Source organism: Triticum aestivum, chromosome 3B, assembly GCF_018294505.1.
Source record: "Triticum aestivum cultivar Chinese Spring chromosome 3B, IWGSC CS RefSeq v2.1, whole genome shotgun sequence".
Classification (NCBI taxonomy): Eukaryota; Viridiplantae; Streptophyta; class Magnoliopsida; order Poales; family Poaceae; genus Triticum; species Triticum aestivum.
The window spans coordinates 413,612,760-413,627,803 of NC_057801.1; the positions used below are offsets into that span (position 1 = coordinate 413,612,760).

A 15,044-nucleotide genomic window follows, 5' to 3' on the forward strand; every position below is an offset into this window, starting at 1 on the left:
CGCCGCGGTGGCGCCGACGCTCGGGCAGGGTGGTCGGCGCGCGTCTTCCTCCCCGATCTGATGGCTCCGCGGTGGCGTCAGTGCTCGGGCGGTTGGCTTCGGCATGTGGTGGCGGGCGTTGGGCTCTCGACGGCGCTCCGGCGTGTGCAGGCGGCGGCGGTCCCTGTGCGCGGTCGGCGGCTCCACCTCTGACCCGGACAGCGCGGGGGATGGCGGCGGCCCGGCGTGACCGGCAATCTGGATGCGGTGTGCCGACGGCTCGCTGATATGCCGGTACTCCAGGGGCTGCCTGGTGGTGCTGGTGGTGACGGCGGCCCGGGCACGAGAGTTGGATCCCTTCGAGCTGATCTGGGTGAAAACTTGCCTTCGGCTCCTGCTAAGGCCGGCGGTGGCCGGCGGCGCTATCTGCGTCGTTTCCTTTTTGAAGGCATCGCCGTGGAGAAGTTCAAGGCCACTCTCTGCTACCTCCGGAGGAAACCACAGATCGGATGATCGGATGACGGCGGCGCTCTGGTGTAGTTCCTTCCTTGGGGTCGTCATTCTTGGAGGTACACACGTGATTGAGGGACCAGAGAACGAATTCTTTGGTGGAGCGGTGCTTCATCCTACACACTGATGGCGACGGATCTTGACGGCGTGGCGCAGTGCAGATTCGGAGTTCGATGTGGGAGGATGGACTCGCGCAGGAGGACGACGCTGCCGGGCGTCGTGGTGACGTTGATGGCAGAGAGACCTGGCACGGTACATGCAACAGTACATCTCTGAAGATGTATTTGTGGCAGGTGGTTGCGGCGGCCTCATATCCGGTAGGCCTCCTGGTTGAGGAGTGCGCCGGACTGGTAGATGCCCCATATCCGGCAGGTGTCCTGGTTGGGACCTCAGGTCTTAGATGTTTAGGTTTGGTTGTGATGTCTGTTTAGTATTAGGCCCAAACTATCTGCACCCCTTCATCGATTGGATATGTGTACGGACAGTTGTTGCTTAGACGGTGGCTTTAGTTTTGCTGTTGTATGGTTTTATACGGTTTTGTGAGAATAATTAATAAAATCGTTGTATGCATCGCCCAGATGCGAAGCCCGGGGCTATCCTTCTTTTTAAAAAAGAAGACGTACGCACACTGCCCATGCATATACGTACGCCGTTCTACGTCTTGCCTGGAGACCCTGAGCAGCAAGTGTGTACGTGGCGCATCACAAGAGTAAAATCTCTGTTCGATATATATATAGCTCATATATAGCTCATACCAGTATTGCAGTACGATCCACTGCCTCGTCTGAAAAGCGTAAGCCAGGACCTTCACTGTGACGAGCAGGAGCAGGTCAAGTTAGTTGCGGAGTCGCGGTTGATCAGAGCGGGAGTTTGAACAAGTTTACACCGTACACCTTGCTACTAATAATAAGGATCTGGGATCTCACGGTCTTAGATGTTGGTTCCTGACATGAATTTACAAGCAAGCCCAGATGGGGATCTATATTGCAGCCTTCGGTTACATGCACAAACTTGCAGGCAATGGTTTATGCAGCTGGCCGGGGTGAGACTATAATGCATGCCCTTTAAAAAGAGAGAGAGGGACTATGATATTTGGCACACGTGTGCCACATAGCTAAAACTATTACACACCTCCTCTTTCCTCTTTAATTACATGCATAATCTCTACTTCTAATGAAGTAGTTGGTAGTCTCTGCTGGTCAATTTTCGTCCCACCTCTGCTGGTTTTTTTTCGTCCTTAAGAAATCAACGAAATTTCGTAGGTTAATCAGGACAACGAAAAAAATCCCCTCCTCCTGCCGGTGCGCCACCACTCCCGCCTCCTTCCGGCGCGCCGTCATCCCCGCCACCTAACTGCGCGCCGCCGGACCCTCCTTCTTCCCTGGAGCGCCGCCACCCTGCTTCCCCCGCCGTCTTCCCGAGCGCGCCGCTGCCGCCGTCTTCCCCAGAGCACCACCGCCCCACCACCCCCGCCCACGGGACCAGTGGTCCCATCGCCGGTCTCCCCCCACCCAGATCTGCTGGAGGCGCACCGAATCCTGCCTCATTGCCGGTTCCGCGACTCGGCCGCCGCCCCAACCGCTGCAGCAGCCGAGCACCTCCACTAGGTGCCCCGATGGTTCAGACCCTCACCTGGCCCCTCCCTCGAACCCAGCGAGCCTCCGCCCGGCCTACTTCCCGCGCGAGGTCGCCTCCGCCTCCTCCTGGCGCATCGCCGCCCCCACCATCTGGATCGATGTCCCACTTGAGTTAGACGTGAACGATATGTTGAAGAGCAAGGGGGCACATGCTATTTCAGACCCTGATTCGTTTTCTCAGGTTCTTTTCCCTTCTGCAAATTCCACCCTCCTCATGATTTTGTTATTTTTGTTTTATTGAGACGGGGTGACTTAGATAACTGTGATTCAGATTCAGCAGACATACTAAAAGGGCTGGTTCTCTTTTGGCTCTGCATTGCTTCTTAAACATCAGTCTAATTTAATCCATCCGTGTAAAAACTGGATCCAAATTTGGTCTGTAATGCAACAAGTGTAAACTCAGAGTGTGGACTTTGCGGGTCTAGCTTCAGTGTGTGCTGTGTTCATCATGGTTATGTCCATGCTGCATATGAATGGAGCATCCTTGTGCTCGTGTGATCTTGCTTGTATACACCCTTCACATAAGATGGATACAGAGCCTATGATACCTTGCATTTGCATTAAAATGGACAATCTTTTTGCTAAGACCCTGGACTTTGTTCGTTCTGACATGTGCATCTCGAGCTTACGATCTATTGAATCACAGTGGAGATATTATGCGTGCAGGCAATGGCAAAGCTCCGTCAGCGTTATGATGATCTGAAAGAGCGGTATGCAGTTTCTGATGTTACTGTTTCAGTACAGAGTAAGCCGACAACATCCAACATCCTTTCTTCACTTTGAACATAGTTGATGTGTTTTCTATGGTTGGGGGAAACCCTATTGACGTTCTCTTGAACTGAACACCTTCCAGACGTGGCTTCTCAGCTAGGCTACAGCAGCATCGACTCTTTGAGCCTGGAGGACATGGTCATTGAGGTTTGCAATATAAGCATACTATAGACAGAACTGTGTCTACACAATTGGACAAAGGGCAAAAATTGCAGCTGAATATGGGACCTTTTTTTGTAAATAACTTCTCGTGAAATACTTGTCATCAAATGCAAGAGGGGTCATCGAGGCTGCCCGCAACCCGATGCCCTCCACGGACACCACCACCATGATGGCGGAAGGAAGAGTAAGAGGGGTCGTCGAGGCTGGGTGCCGCCGTGAGGATGCTGGCGCCCGTGCACGTTGATGGCATTGTGGCGGAAGGTCTTCTTCCTGGGGAGCCGCGCCCAGCCTCAGTCTCCACCCGCGGCCACGCTAACAAGATAGGTACGCCGCCGCGCCCTCGACATATTCCCTACTCCGGTGCACGTATGGTCAAGCATGTATCGCTTATCTTGCCCCATACGACCTTGGCAGATCTCAATGCTTGCTTGCTAATGTGCGTGTGTGGATGTTGCTGGTTGCTGCTGCTGTGCACGTCTGCTTGGTGTGCCCCTGCTGTTTTGTGTTCTCACCACCACATCCATGACAAATAAAATTTCTTAGTTTTCTTAGAATGGTTTGTGCCATGATCTTCATGCCAGGCAGGGTTTACATTACGCATGTGGACAACGGGATTTTGATGTCCAGTTAAACTATCACATGGTTGTGCATGTGCACTATCTATTAAACCGACAATCATTGTTTTCAGGTTCAGGTTCGATATGTCAGGGCTAAAGTACGCTCCTGAGTTAAAGAAATACCTCGAGAGACACTGTAGGTACGGTGCTATTGTTAGTGTGTTGTTGTCAGTACTACTCCAATACTTTGGTGTGTGGTTGCATAGTACTCCCTCCGTCCGGAATTACTTGTCGGAGAAATGCATAAAAATGAATGTATGTACAACTAAAATACGTCTAGATACACCCATTCCTCCGACAAGTATTTCCGGACGGAGGGAGTACTCCAATACTTTGGGGTAGTAAAAAATGTATTCGTGGTGGGAAAGCATCAGTCGTTCGTATTTGCAGAATAGCGAAATCAATAAATATTACCATTAAGAAAGCATGCATGGTATAGTGAATACTTAGTATAGCAGTCATATTTTCTTGTCAACATGCACCTATTTGGAGGCCTATCCGATATTATTGCAATCTGGTAGAACTGACATATACTCCCTCCGTCCGGAACTACTTGTCATCAAAATGAATAAAAGGAGATGTATCTAGATGTATTTTAGTTCTAGATACATCCCTTTTAGTCCATTTTGATGACAAGTATTTTCAGACTGAGGGAGTACTTTACTGGAGCTAGCACCTCATGCATAGTTATTGTATCAACCAGAAAGAAACTTCCGATCTACCATTTTACAAAACCAAATTGTATAGTGAGTAATTGAAGTGAAGTTGTTTTGGGCACCCAAAGATAATTCTGTTTGTATATTCCTGCCACTTGTATGGTTACAAGAAGCTAAATGTTGTTTTTCTTTTTTATGTTCTATAAATTATTTCCATGGTTATCTCCGATACAGTTTTAAAATGATCTTTTTGGACCAATTATATTAGCTCAAGTTGCCATTTAGTTGAGTTCAAGTTCAGACTTGGCTGCCATTTTAGTTCAGTTCAGTTAGGAGCAACGTTTAGCATTCTAGCTGTATGATATGATGTCTACACATTTCCCTCTTTTCTTTTTGTGTAATGTAATTCCAGACTCTTTAGGTTAACCACTGCCACTAATTCTCTAATGGATATGCCATGTGCATAGGAAGGGTGCGCCAGTTTTTCCTTATCTTCATCTGAATTAAATCCGTCCAGTGTGTATGCAGGAACTAAAGACATGTATTAGAGAATGAAGCATCAATCATCTTCTTGCTTATTGTTTGTCAAATGCTATATTAAAGTACTGTATCAATTCCTTTGTTATTTACACGAAGGGACGGATTAAGACCTGTGGGATCATGGCTCTTTCAGCTTGAGCGTAAGCCTCTCCGGCTGTTCCATTTACATTATAATATCTTCATGTGACAATTATGTTTATTTTCCATCCTTTTTCAGAGTATTTGCGATGTATCCTTCACTTACCATGCCACGGGGTTGTTGCGGATATTGGTGGAGGACTTGGTGGTCTAGCGCAAAATGGAATCCTAGAAAGAAGTGAAACTAATCAGCTATGGTCAGTCGGCAGAGGCGCATGCAGGTTTGTGCTTGAGGGTGCACGCGAGCCGGTGGCTACAGGCAAAGGGTACGGTCTGTGTGTGCGTGTTGTGCATAGTGTTGTGGTCGCCTGATTTGATTGTAAATCGTGTAGAGCAAAGGAGGCTTCTGTGGCGCCGGAGCAACAATTTCAGTGAGCACATGGACTTGATGCAGGGAGGGTCGTCGAAGATAAGGACGGCGGCCCGGCCTACACATGATGGAACACACATTGCCGACGATGCGGTACCAGGGCTAGAGAAGAGATCCCAAGGTATGCATGAAGCCTTCTTAGTTAGTTTTTTAGTTGAGCGACTGCATAACTGAAGAATTTTGTGTGTGTAGTCTTTCAAAGTTGATTCAGACATAGCCTTACAATTCAAGAGCAACGGTGTCTGAACTTTTCAAAATTATATCAATTATTATACTGTTTTTGGATTGTTGATGAGAGATGTAGATTTGTGATACTGGTTGCAATGAAGTTTGGTTCAGTAATTCAGTGTTTAGACATACAAGATACTATACTATAGCTCAGGATTAAAAAAATTGGTCACTTTGTTTCATTCTAGAATGCCCGCCGCAGTACTGCATTGCCACTATCTTCAAAGACGCGTCGCTGGATGTTGTTAGGGATTTCTTCTGGGATGATGACTTCCTGGTCAAGAACACTTGGGACAATATCTGCAGCACGAGATTGAACGACGGGTGCACAAAGACTGGAACAATGGTTGTTTGCTGGGTCAGGAAGGTGAGGTATCTGCGTGATATCCCTGGCAATATTTCTGGAATGCATTACAAACTATATAAGTTTTGCCGTCACTGCTTGCCTTGCCTGTGCAATTTCCATTCTTCTGCAACGACAGGGAGTATGTTATCGGTCGCAGGGTCTGGGCATCGGGAAAGACGTACTACTGCGCTAATAAGGTATGTGATGAAATAGTACAACTTTATATGTTAGGGTTCCTTTACGACAGGGAGTATGTTATCGGTCACGTGATTGCTTTTACAGCCATTTTCAGGGTTCCTTTACTACTATACATGAGATGGAAACTCTTCCTGTTTTTGTTCCATGTTCCCGTTTGCAAATTTTCATCACGTGATTGCTTTTACAGCCATTGCCGCTTCGTCCATATTTGGTTATGATGCACTGCATTCTATATCCATCAGTTCCAAGCATATTTCTCCTTTCTATCTGTAGTTCCTCACACTAGATAAGCGAAGGACGATGCATAATATGATCCCTCCCTCCCTCTCTCTCTCTATATATATATATATCTAAATTCATGGTAGCAAGAATCACTACGTACTGATACTAATTAAGCTATACCTTTCAGGTGTTTTATGAAATGTCCTCCGTCCGAAAATACTTGTCATCAAAATGAATAAAAGGAGATCACAATGTTGGACACGACCACCTAAGAATTGAATATTTTTAGTTGGAATACTATTTTAATGATCAATCACAATGTTGGACGCGACCACCTACTTATTCCCGAGACTTTAAGTCTTTGGTGGCTTAAGCACAATATGCCCGGCATATGTTCTACATCTGCGGCATGTAATGACCCTACTGGCATTTCAAGAGGTCTGTAAATACAACACTCTTCCAAAGTATTTCCAAGTAAGTGTTCACCTCATGAGATTTATTAAATGTTTTAGATATCTCGCTTGTGAATGCTCATCGGTAGCTAATATCCTGAGTATTTTGATAACGGGTTTAGGTTTGGACGGTTATTGAGCCTGCATTGATGAAATAGTTGACGAAGAAGGAACTGAAATGAGGTTATTGAAGCTGCATTTAAGAATCTTGGTTGATGAGCTGATATCTGACCAAAAACTCAAGAACTAGAAGCAAGCCTGACATCCTTTTTCTGTAATCGGTATGTTCTCGGTAGCAACCCTGTCATCCTTTTCTATCCACATGATGCTTAGGGGGCGTTTGGATTAGCACCAACGCCGACCCTATCTGTTTTTTGGCATGCCCTTGCGATTTGGGCCCTGTTTGGACCATCGCCAAAATATTGGCTCGCCCTGGCTCGCCCCGAAGGCTCAGTGTTACTTCTGCCAACTCGTGGGCGCATCGAGGGCGCCGAAATTGGTCGCCAAAAAATTGGCGAGCACGTCCCTCGCCGGCTGATACGAGGATCTCGTGTTAGTTTTTTTAATCTTGTATAGTTCGAACAATCGGTGCGGCGGATTAATCGGCTGAGTATTTCTTTGGGTCGTTCTGATCACTTAGATCGCGCAACTAATTCTGTTTAGCACAGTCCAATAGCCGGAGAAGAAATAGTACTACTAAATTACGGTTGTTTGTCTCTTTTTCTTTTCTTGCGAATGAAATTGTCTCTGTTTTCGTAAAGGCAGCGCAAGTTTCGTTGAGCACAAACGTTGTATCTTTTCATTGTTTTTGTGAATGACCCATTTCATTTCTTTCTGCATGCTACAGTTAATTAAGTGTCCATATTACAAAAATAAAGTTTTGAGTTTATTTGTTATTGGCTCAACATTATAACTAAAAACACAAATCAATTCAAGTTGTCAAACCAAATGTAATATCTGCCAACATTTTGGAAGGTTCAGTGGCTATAAACCAAACAATAACAACTTGCCAATTTTTTGGTCATGCCCTCACTTTGGTCATGCCAAAAATTTGACAGGGCAAATTGGGGCACAAACCAAACACACCCTTACTGTTTTTTGTACTTGTTCATCACCAATCAATAAAACATTGTGTATTCATTGCATATGGTGAATGGCCTTCTAGATTTGTGAATTCATAGGTAGTTATACAACAGCAGAGCCATGTTCTAAAAACAGATTCGATCCTTTCCTTGGTTTGGAGTTGGGTCCCGAAGAAACGTTCGAGCGCATGAAATCAGTTCTTTTCAAGAACGCAATTGCTTTTTTTCTCTCATAGATTCCACTCGTAACATATCACAAGTATCTTCAGTCTAAGGAAATAAGAAAAGTGAACTTACATGATTTATTTAAATTACTAAATAACTTACTAGATAATGTATATTTCCGTTTGAGCATTCCAAAAACCGAATGCCACTCCATTAAGCTGTAGGATGCATAAGGTAAGGGAAATATAGGAAGCCCAGACATCTGTAGTAATAACAAAAGTGGAAGAACAAGGGCAAGAAAATATGTAAAAGGGCCAATGATAGGCGGAAAAAGATTCACGTGGTTAATAGTTCATGTTTTGCACCAAGGAAGAACGAAGGAATGGAACCAAAGAGAAATGAGTGAGCATACACCTTTGCTAGATATTATGAACTGAATTAATGTACAAAAACACATATTGTTATCTTGGTGCATGTAGTTATTTAATTTAACAACTTGAATTCCACATGAAGCGTACTGTATTGGACTTCTCTGGGCTTTACATGTGCTCATATTCCATAATTTGGATCAGAAATGAAGCCTATGCGTATGTATAAAGCATTTGCATTATACTAATATTGTGTGTGTTGTTTTCATGAACTCCATAGCAGATATCCCGATTCAAAGTAATATAGCCAGAGATGTTAACATTTTTTGTTGGAAACACAAGCACTAATTTTTTTTATTGCATTTGAACTAGATATGGTTGTATCTTAGAGATTGTTGCTTTGGACAGGATTTACTATATTTTTGCAGCAGGCTACATGCTTCTCTGAATGACCATTTAAGGAGTGAACATGAATTGCTGATGTGTATGTTCCATGCTCCATGGGGAGGGAACAAGGATTGATTTTCGCCAGGAGTAGGGAGAGTATGGTGAGTTACTTCTATGCTTTAAGGGGCTTCCAGAACTACTTGATTGTGAAACAAGTCACTAGGTACTGCTCAGATGAATTATATGGATTGTACCACCGTCCGTCCAAGCTGTAGAAACTCCTATCCCTGAATTTCTATTTATTGGAACCATTAGATTTATTAGTATTTTAGTCATTACATTTCTACAGAGGCTATGTGAAGCAAAGAAACTCCTATCCCTTTTAAATTTTAATACATGTATAGCAACGACAACTAAAACCACGACAAGTAAATCGATTTACTTGTAAAGTACTACATATTTACTACATGTAAAGTACTACTCCCTCCGTTCCGATTTACTTGTAAAGTACTACACTGTTCTTTGTTACATATTTACTGCATATTTACAAGCCTCTTATCTTTATTACTACACTGTTCAGCTGTGAAATTGACTACAGCGTACATGCATACTTACCAGACTTGCCTAACAGAAGCACAAACACAAATGGACACTCTGCAGTTGTATCAGACACACCACCACAAGACATGTTGTGTGCGTCACAATTCTTAGCAGCGACCGTTACGACCGTCCAACGCCAAGATTGCTAGCGACAAGGATTTGAGGAGGACAAGACGGTAGCTATCGACAAGGATTCAAGAAGGACCAGATGCCACGGTAGTGGTTGTAATATTAGTCAAGACGAATCTGAAAAAATTGAGTTAAGTCGTGGAGATGTGGAGATATGATGGATTTTGCAAAAAAAAAAAAAACAAGTAAACTTTTGCTACAGAGAACATATCGGTGTGCATGTACTGATTGCACTTGCTTCATGGCGCAATACGGTTATCCTGCTACGAAAAATGTATTGTTTTTTATTAGAGAAGGGGGGTTCCAAGGCAGAGATAGTGAGTAGAAGAAAAATTATCTACCATAAAAGACGACAAGGTCATATGATATGCACTAATTGCATTTTCTTTATGGCGCAATATGTTTATCCTTCTATTAAAAATGTATTTTTTTATTGGAGAAGGGGGCTTCAATGGCAGAGATAGTAGGAAGAAGAAAAGTTATCTACCATAAAAAGGTCACATGACATGCATGACGATCCTAAGGTTACATGTTAGCCATGTTTTTAAAGGAAAGGGTTCCAATAAAAAAAAGTCTCGCTATGGCAGGAAAACGAGTAGTAAGGGGAGGGCCCGGCAGAAAAAAAGAGAGACCATGTGTTGGTGATAACAGTCGGATAGTCTGGACAACCATATTTCTCCTCCAGAGTAATGCTACATCTACGTGAAGTTCTTTTATGGGTTCAACGGACTATCGACTGTGGACCAACATGATTTAAGATCAGGGAAGGATGGGGCCAACCCCAGCTGAAAATTAGGGGGAGAAAGATGAGTTAGAAGGAGATTCTCTAAAACTCTCATAAGGGTCCGTGCGTCTAGGATTATTGTCTCCTTCATATATGGTGTGTATTTAAGATAGTCCAGACTGTTTAGATGGATAAATTTTATGAAGACAAATTCATTCTTATGCATTATGGCCCGTAGCAACGCACGGGCATTTTACTAGTTGCATTAGAATGAATCACCTTTCTTTCACGGGCATTCATTACTCTAATTACATGCATGCATCAGAAGACAAAAAAGCTGATCTCATCCTAGATTCTCCTTATTCCAAAAATTTAAAATGTTTTGTAGCTCAAACCGCCAGTCCGATGCAAAAACCGTTTTGACGTAGAAGACTCGTCACGACGAGTTATTCAAAACTAGATCTCATGTTGGTATGTTTCGACGTATTTTTTTCCAGATCAAAAGTTACCACGCCTTGGCTACATAAGTTATCACACATGTAGTATGCAACTTACCGTGGTATTTCACATAAATTACCGGAGGCATAAACATTGTTCTCACACCTTCTCTACATGCATATGTATGTATGCACTAGAGCACAAAAAAGTCGATGTCATCTTAGATTCTTCTTATTCTCAAAATTCAAAATGTTTTGTAGCTCAAACCATCGATCCGATGCAAAACCGTTTTCACATAAAAGATTTGTCGCCACGAGATCTTCGGAACTATATCCCATGTTGGTACGTATATTCCGACGACTTCTTTTTCTGGGTCAAAAGTTAACATGCCTCGGCTACATAAGTTACCACCCCTGTAGTATGTTATTCACCGTGGTATTTATACATAAGTTAACAAGGTTATATTTTTCAGCAATTTTTCCCCCTTGGTCAAAAGTTACAGCGGTGTTTGTACTTAAGTTATCAGGTATGTAATTCGTGCATTACCGTGCTATTATTACATAAGTTATCAGGGGGAGGGGGTTATGTTTCCAACAACTTTTTCTCTCCTTTGTCAAAGTTACCGCGGTATTTGTACATAAGTTATCAGGTACACTGTTCTTTAAGTATCGTGCTATTTTCACATAAGTTATCGGGGGATGTTTTTAACAATCCCACCCCCCCTTTGGTCAAAGTTACCGTGATGTTTATAAGTAACTTATCGGGCATGTGGTTCATATATTACCGTGCTATTTTCACTTAAATTATCAATTATGTTTTTCAATAATTTCCCCTCCTTGGTTAAAGTTACCGTGGTGTTTGTAAGTAGGTTATCGGATAGATGGTTCGTATATTACCATGGGTATTTTCATATAAGTTACCGGGTATGTTTTTCAACAACGTTTTTCTTTCTTTGGTAAAAGTTACCGCGTTGTTTGTATGTAATTTATCGGGTATGTTTTTCATATATTACCATATTATTTTCACGTAATTTATCAGGGTATGTTTTCAAGAACATTTTCCTAGGGTCCAAAATTACCGTGATATTTGTATGTGAGTTATCAACTCTTTTGTGCGTATATTACCATGATATTTTCACATCAATTACCCGGGTATATTTTCCAACATTTTTTTCCTTGGGTCAAAGTTACCGCGGTGTTTGTATCTAAGTGTGTGTTTGGTTTGGGAAAGAACAGATAAAATATACAATGGATTTGGTTCTTCACCTCTTGGGAGACTATTTTCAACAACCATGATTTATCATCAACATATAACCCCCTATTTATGAGCAAAATTTCAACCAAAGAGAAGCTGAGAACAAAATTGATGCTAGATCTACTGCTGATGCTGCTTCAAAATTGATGCTAGCATCATTCTATTTTCATCAACAGGAGGCTCTTTCCTTCAAGCTACTACTGGCACTTGTAAAAAGCATCATCATCATTAGAAGGAGTCGCATGAGCCGGAGCTGAATGGATCAAACAACTGCTGATCTTGGTCCATGTCCACGACACAGAGACGTGCACTCTTGCAGTTGAATTGAGCAATCAAACAACAAGTATGAAAAACTGCTGCTTACTGAATGGATCTTGGTCCGTGGCCGCAACAACTCGTCACCCGTGGACACCGCAGCACCAATATTTATCTGAGAACCCCAGATGCAACCCCAGGTAGCTTTATCAAAATATTGTGGGACTTTACCTGCAGTACCATGGGTTCCACCCAGCCACCCCAATACGAGCTGTTCAAATCGAGAATCACCCCTTCCACCTCGAAATATTGGGCAGCAGTGCACATCTCTCCCATAGACCCCAACCAAGATCCAACGGAGGTTTCCTTCATGGGGAAATCTCTGCCAACCCCACGCCTGGCCATAGAAGCTGCTGCGAAGGAAGCAATTGCTCGCCTTCGATCCGCAGTACCCTATGACCACGAACGAGGATATTATTACTTTCTGAGCCGTGCAGCACCCGGAGGAGTAACATCTTTTCCCGGTGGACGGATTGAGAGAGACCTAGTGCTAGCCAACCTTATCCAGTATATCATCGCTCAAGAGCATTTGAACCAGCGAGTGATGGATTACCTCCAGAGTCTCGCCGATTCGAATCCTCAGGTTGCAATCGGCAGACTACTGAGGCCCGACCCGGAGAGACGCATACATCGACTGGTCAATCCACTTCCTCCGATAGAAGAGGAGTGTATTCCATTGCCAGAGACGTTTTCTCGAGACCCTGTCCAGTTACCATTCTCATTTTAGACGTCACTGCTATGTGTGTTATTTCAGCATTTATTATTGCGTTGTAACTTATGCATGGTGCCTCGAATTTGTGCGACGAGTCGAGTATTTAGTTTCTACTAGTATGAGTAATTTTCTTGTGATAAACCTTTGTAATCGCGAAAAATCCTAGAATGAGATTTCTTTTCCCTGAGTTGCCGCATCGTTTATCCCCTCACTACATGGATTATTTTTATTCACGCAGCACCACGGCAGCAGACTCACAACCGCTTGAACACATATGGAGTATTTGTTTTTCACAACGGCTCTTAGCAAATCTCGAGGACGAGATTTTTTTAGGGGGTTAATAATTGTAACACCCCAAAAATTTAACCAGGTTTTAGTTATTAAAATTTTGCCAAGAGTTTAAATTTTTTGCCTGCAAGAATATCTCTGTTGATTTCAAAACTTTTCTTTTAATATTAAGGAATTTTTCCCAAGTGGATCCTTCCAAAACATATTGGACTTATATGCCCCTGGACCCACTGTCAGTGACCCCGTCCAGTCCACGTGGGATAAGTGGAAGCGCATTTCCAAAATGCGCCTTCGACGTGTACGTATATATTCGAAACGTTTTTCTTTTCTGTTTTTATTTTAATAACAGATTTTTGACCAAACTTTGACCGGTCGTATCTTTTTAAATACAACTCCAAATAAATTAATTATTTTTCCTACCTCTCTCAAATATGGTCTAGTTTATTTTAAGATTTATTCAGAAATTTTTCAAAACAACTTTTTGTGTTGTTTTGATTTTGTGTGTTAATTCATATATATTCATTTAAATAGGATTTTTGAAGATTTCAAGATGTTTTGGAATGCACCATTCTTTCCCATGGCCTGAAGGCAAGCATTCTAAACCCCGACATAATATTTTTGGTGTGTTCGTTGACACGTTTACAACACCACCTCATTTCGAAGGACTTGTTATTTCATGTGATATGATCATTTGCATGGATGCATATTAGTGATTTCCATGCTGTTGGAAATGAGTATACTTATGATGGTAATCATCCTAATGTATCTTGCATGCATGCCAAAAAGGAATCCGGGAAAGCCTCTGCCTTGGGTAGGCGTGAGCTTGTCGCCGGTCTCCGTCGGGACGGGTATGTCCGGTATGGCATAGTAAGATATAATGAGTGTTGATTGTATTGGTTGAATTATATTTGTTACACATGTCATGCAGGAAGCTATAAACCTCCTGAGTCGACCGTAGATCGAGTCTTGTTCCAGTAACCCCATACTTGTTTTGTACTACCACTCGTCTCTACAACAAGTAGAGTACGGTTCAGTAAGTTATCAATCTCTTTCTAGCACACACCGTATAGAGAGGCCATGATGGAAGATACCGGTTGTAGCTGGTAGGCAGGCCACCTGGTCCGGGAGCATGGGTGTTTCCGGTTGAGACCGAGAGGGGAGGCCACCCCTTAGAGCGCGCAATATAAATTTGATCCCATGCTACGCGAGGTTGTAGCCTCCCCACTTAGAGTTTGCTTGACAGGTGTCATGGGTGATTCCAGACATGTGTGAGTTAAGCTGGTGTGTGCAAGTTAGGTGTGTTTTCAACAAAAAGACCGTAGACGGAATTAGTCCCGATGGACTAAAGGAATCCGTTACTCATGGATAAAGAGTACACCCTCTGCAGAGATTAAACCTATTCGAATAGCCGTGTCCATGGTTAAGGACTACAGTCTAGGATGGGTCAAGTGTCGGTCTTAGTGTCGGTCTTCGGAGGTGAAACTGTTAAACCAGAACTGGAAACACAACTTGTGACTTGTGATATTTATGATTATTATTTTGTTGTGGACTAACCCGTGATATTATTGATATTATCGAATATCCCTGGGATGGTTCTACCTCCTGGATATTCACTGTGTTTTCTTTTTAAAGCCCTTTATGTGGTGTCGCTCAGACGCCCGACTGTGGCATTTCTTTTAAAGCCCTTTATGTGGTGTCGCTCAGACGCCCGACTGTGGCATTTCTTTTAAAGCCCTTTATGTGGCGTCGCTCATAC

General features: G+C 43.2%; 1 long non-coding RNA gene across 25 annotated transcripts; it reads left to right on the top strand.

The window, feature by feature from the left end:
• Positions 1 to 1,710: 1,710 nt before the first annotated feature.
• Positions 1,711 to 9,941, top strand: LOC123070123 (uncharacterized). 25 transcript variants are annotated; one of them, XR_006433412.1, is made up of 13 exons: positions 1,721 to 2,307; positions 2,793 to 2,871; positions 2,980 to 3,383; positions 3,474 to 3,543; positions 3,748 to 3,816; positions 4,850 to 5,012; positions 5,090 to 5,276; positions 5,343 to 5,501; positions 5,797 to 6,151; positions 6,562 to 6,848; positions 6,949 to 7,107; positions 8,850 to 8,989; positions 9,447 to 9,941. It is a non-coding gene; the product is annotated as an uncharacterized lncRNA (long non-coding RNA). The 25 variants fall into 25 exon arrangements; XR_006433409.1 differs by having other exon boundaries at positions 4,861 to 5,012; XR_006433416.1 differs by having other exon boundaries at positions 1,713 to 2,307; positions 3,474 to 5,012; positions 5,797 to 5,975; positions 6,091 to 6,151.
• Positions 9,942 to 15,044: the final 5,103 nt, after the last annotated feature.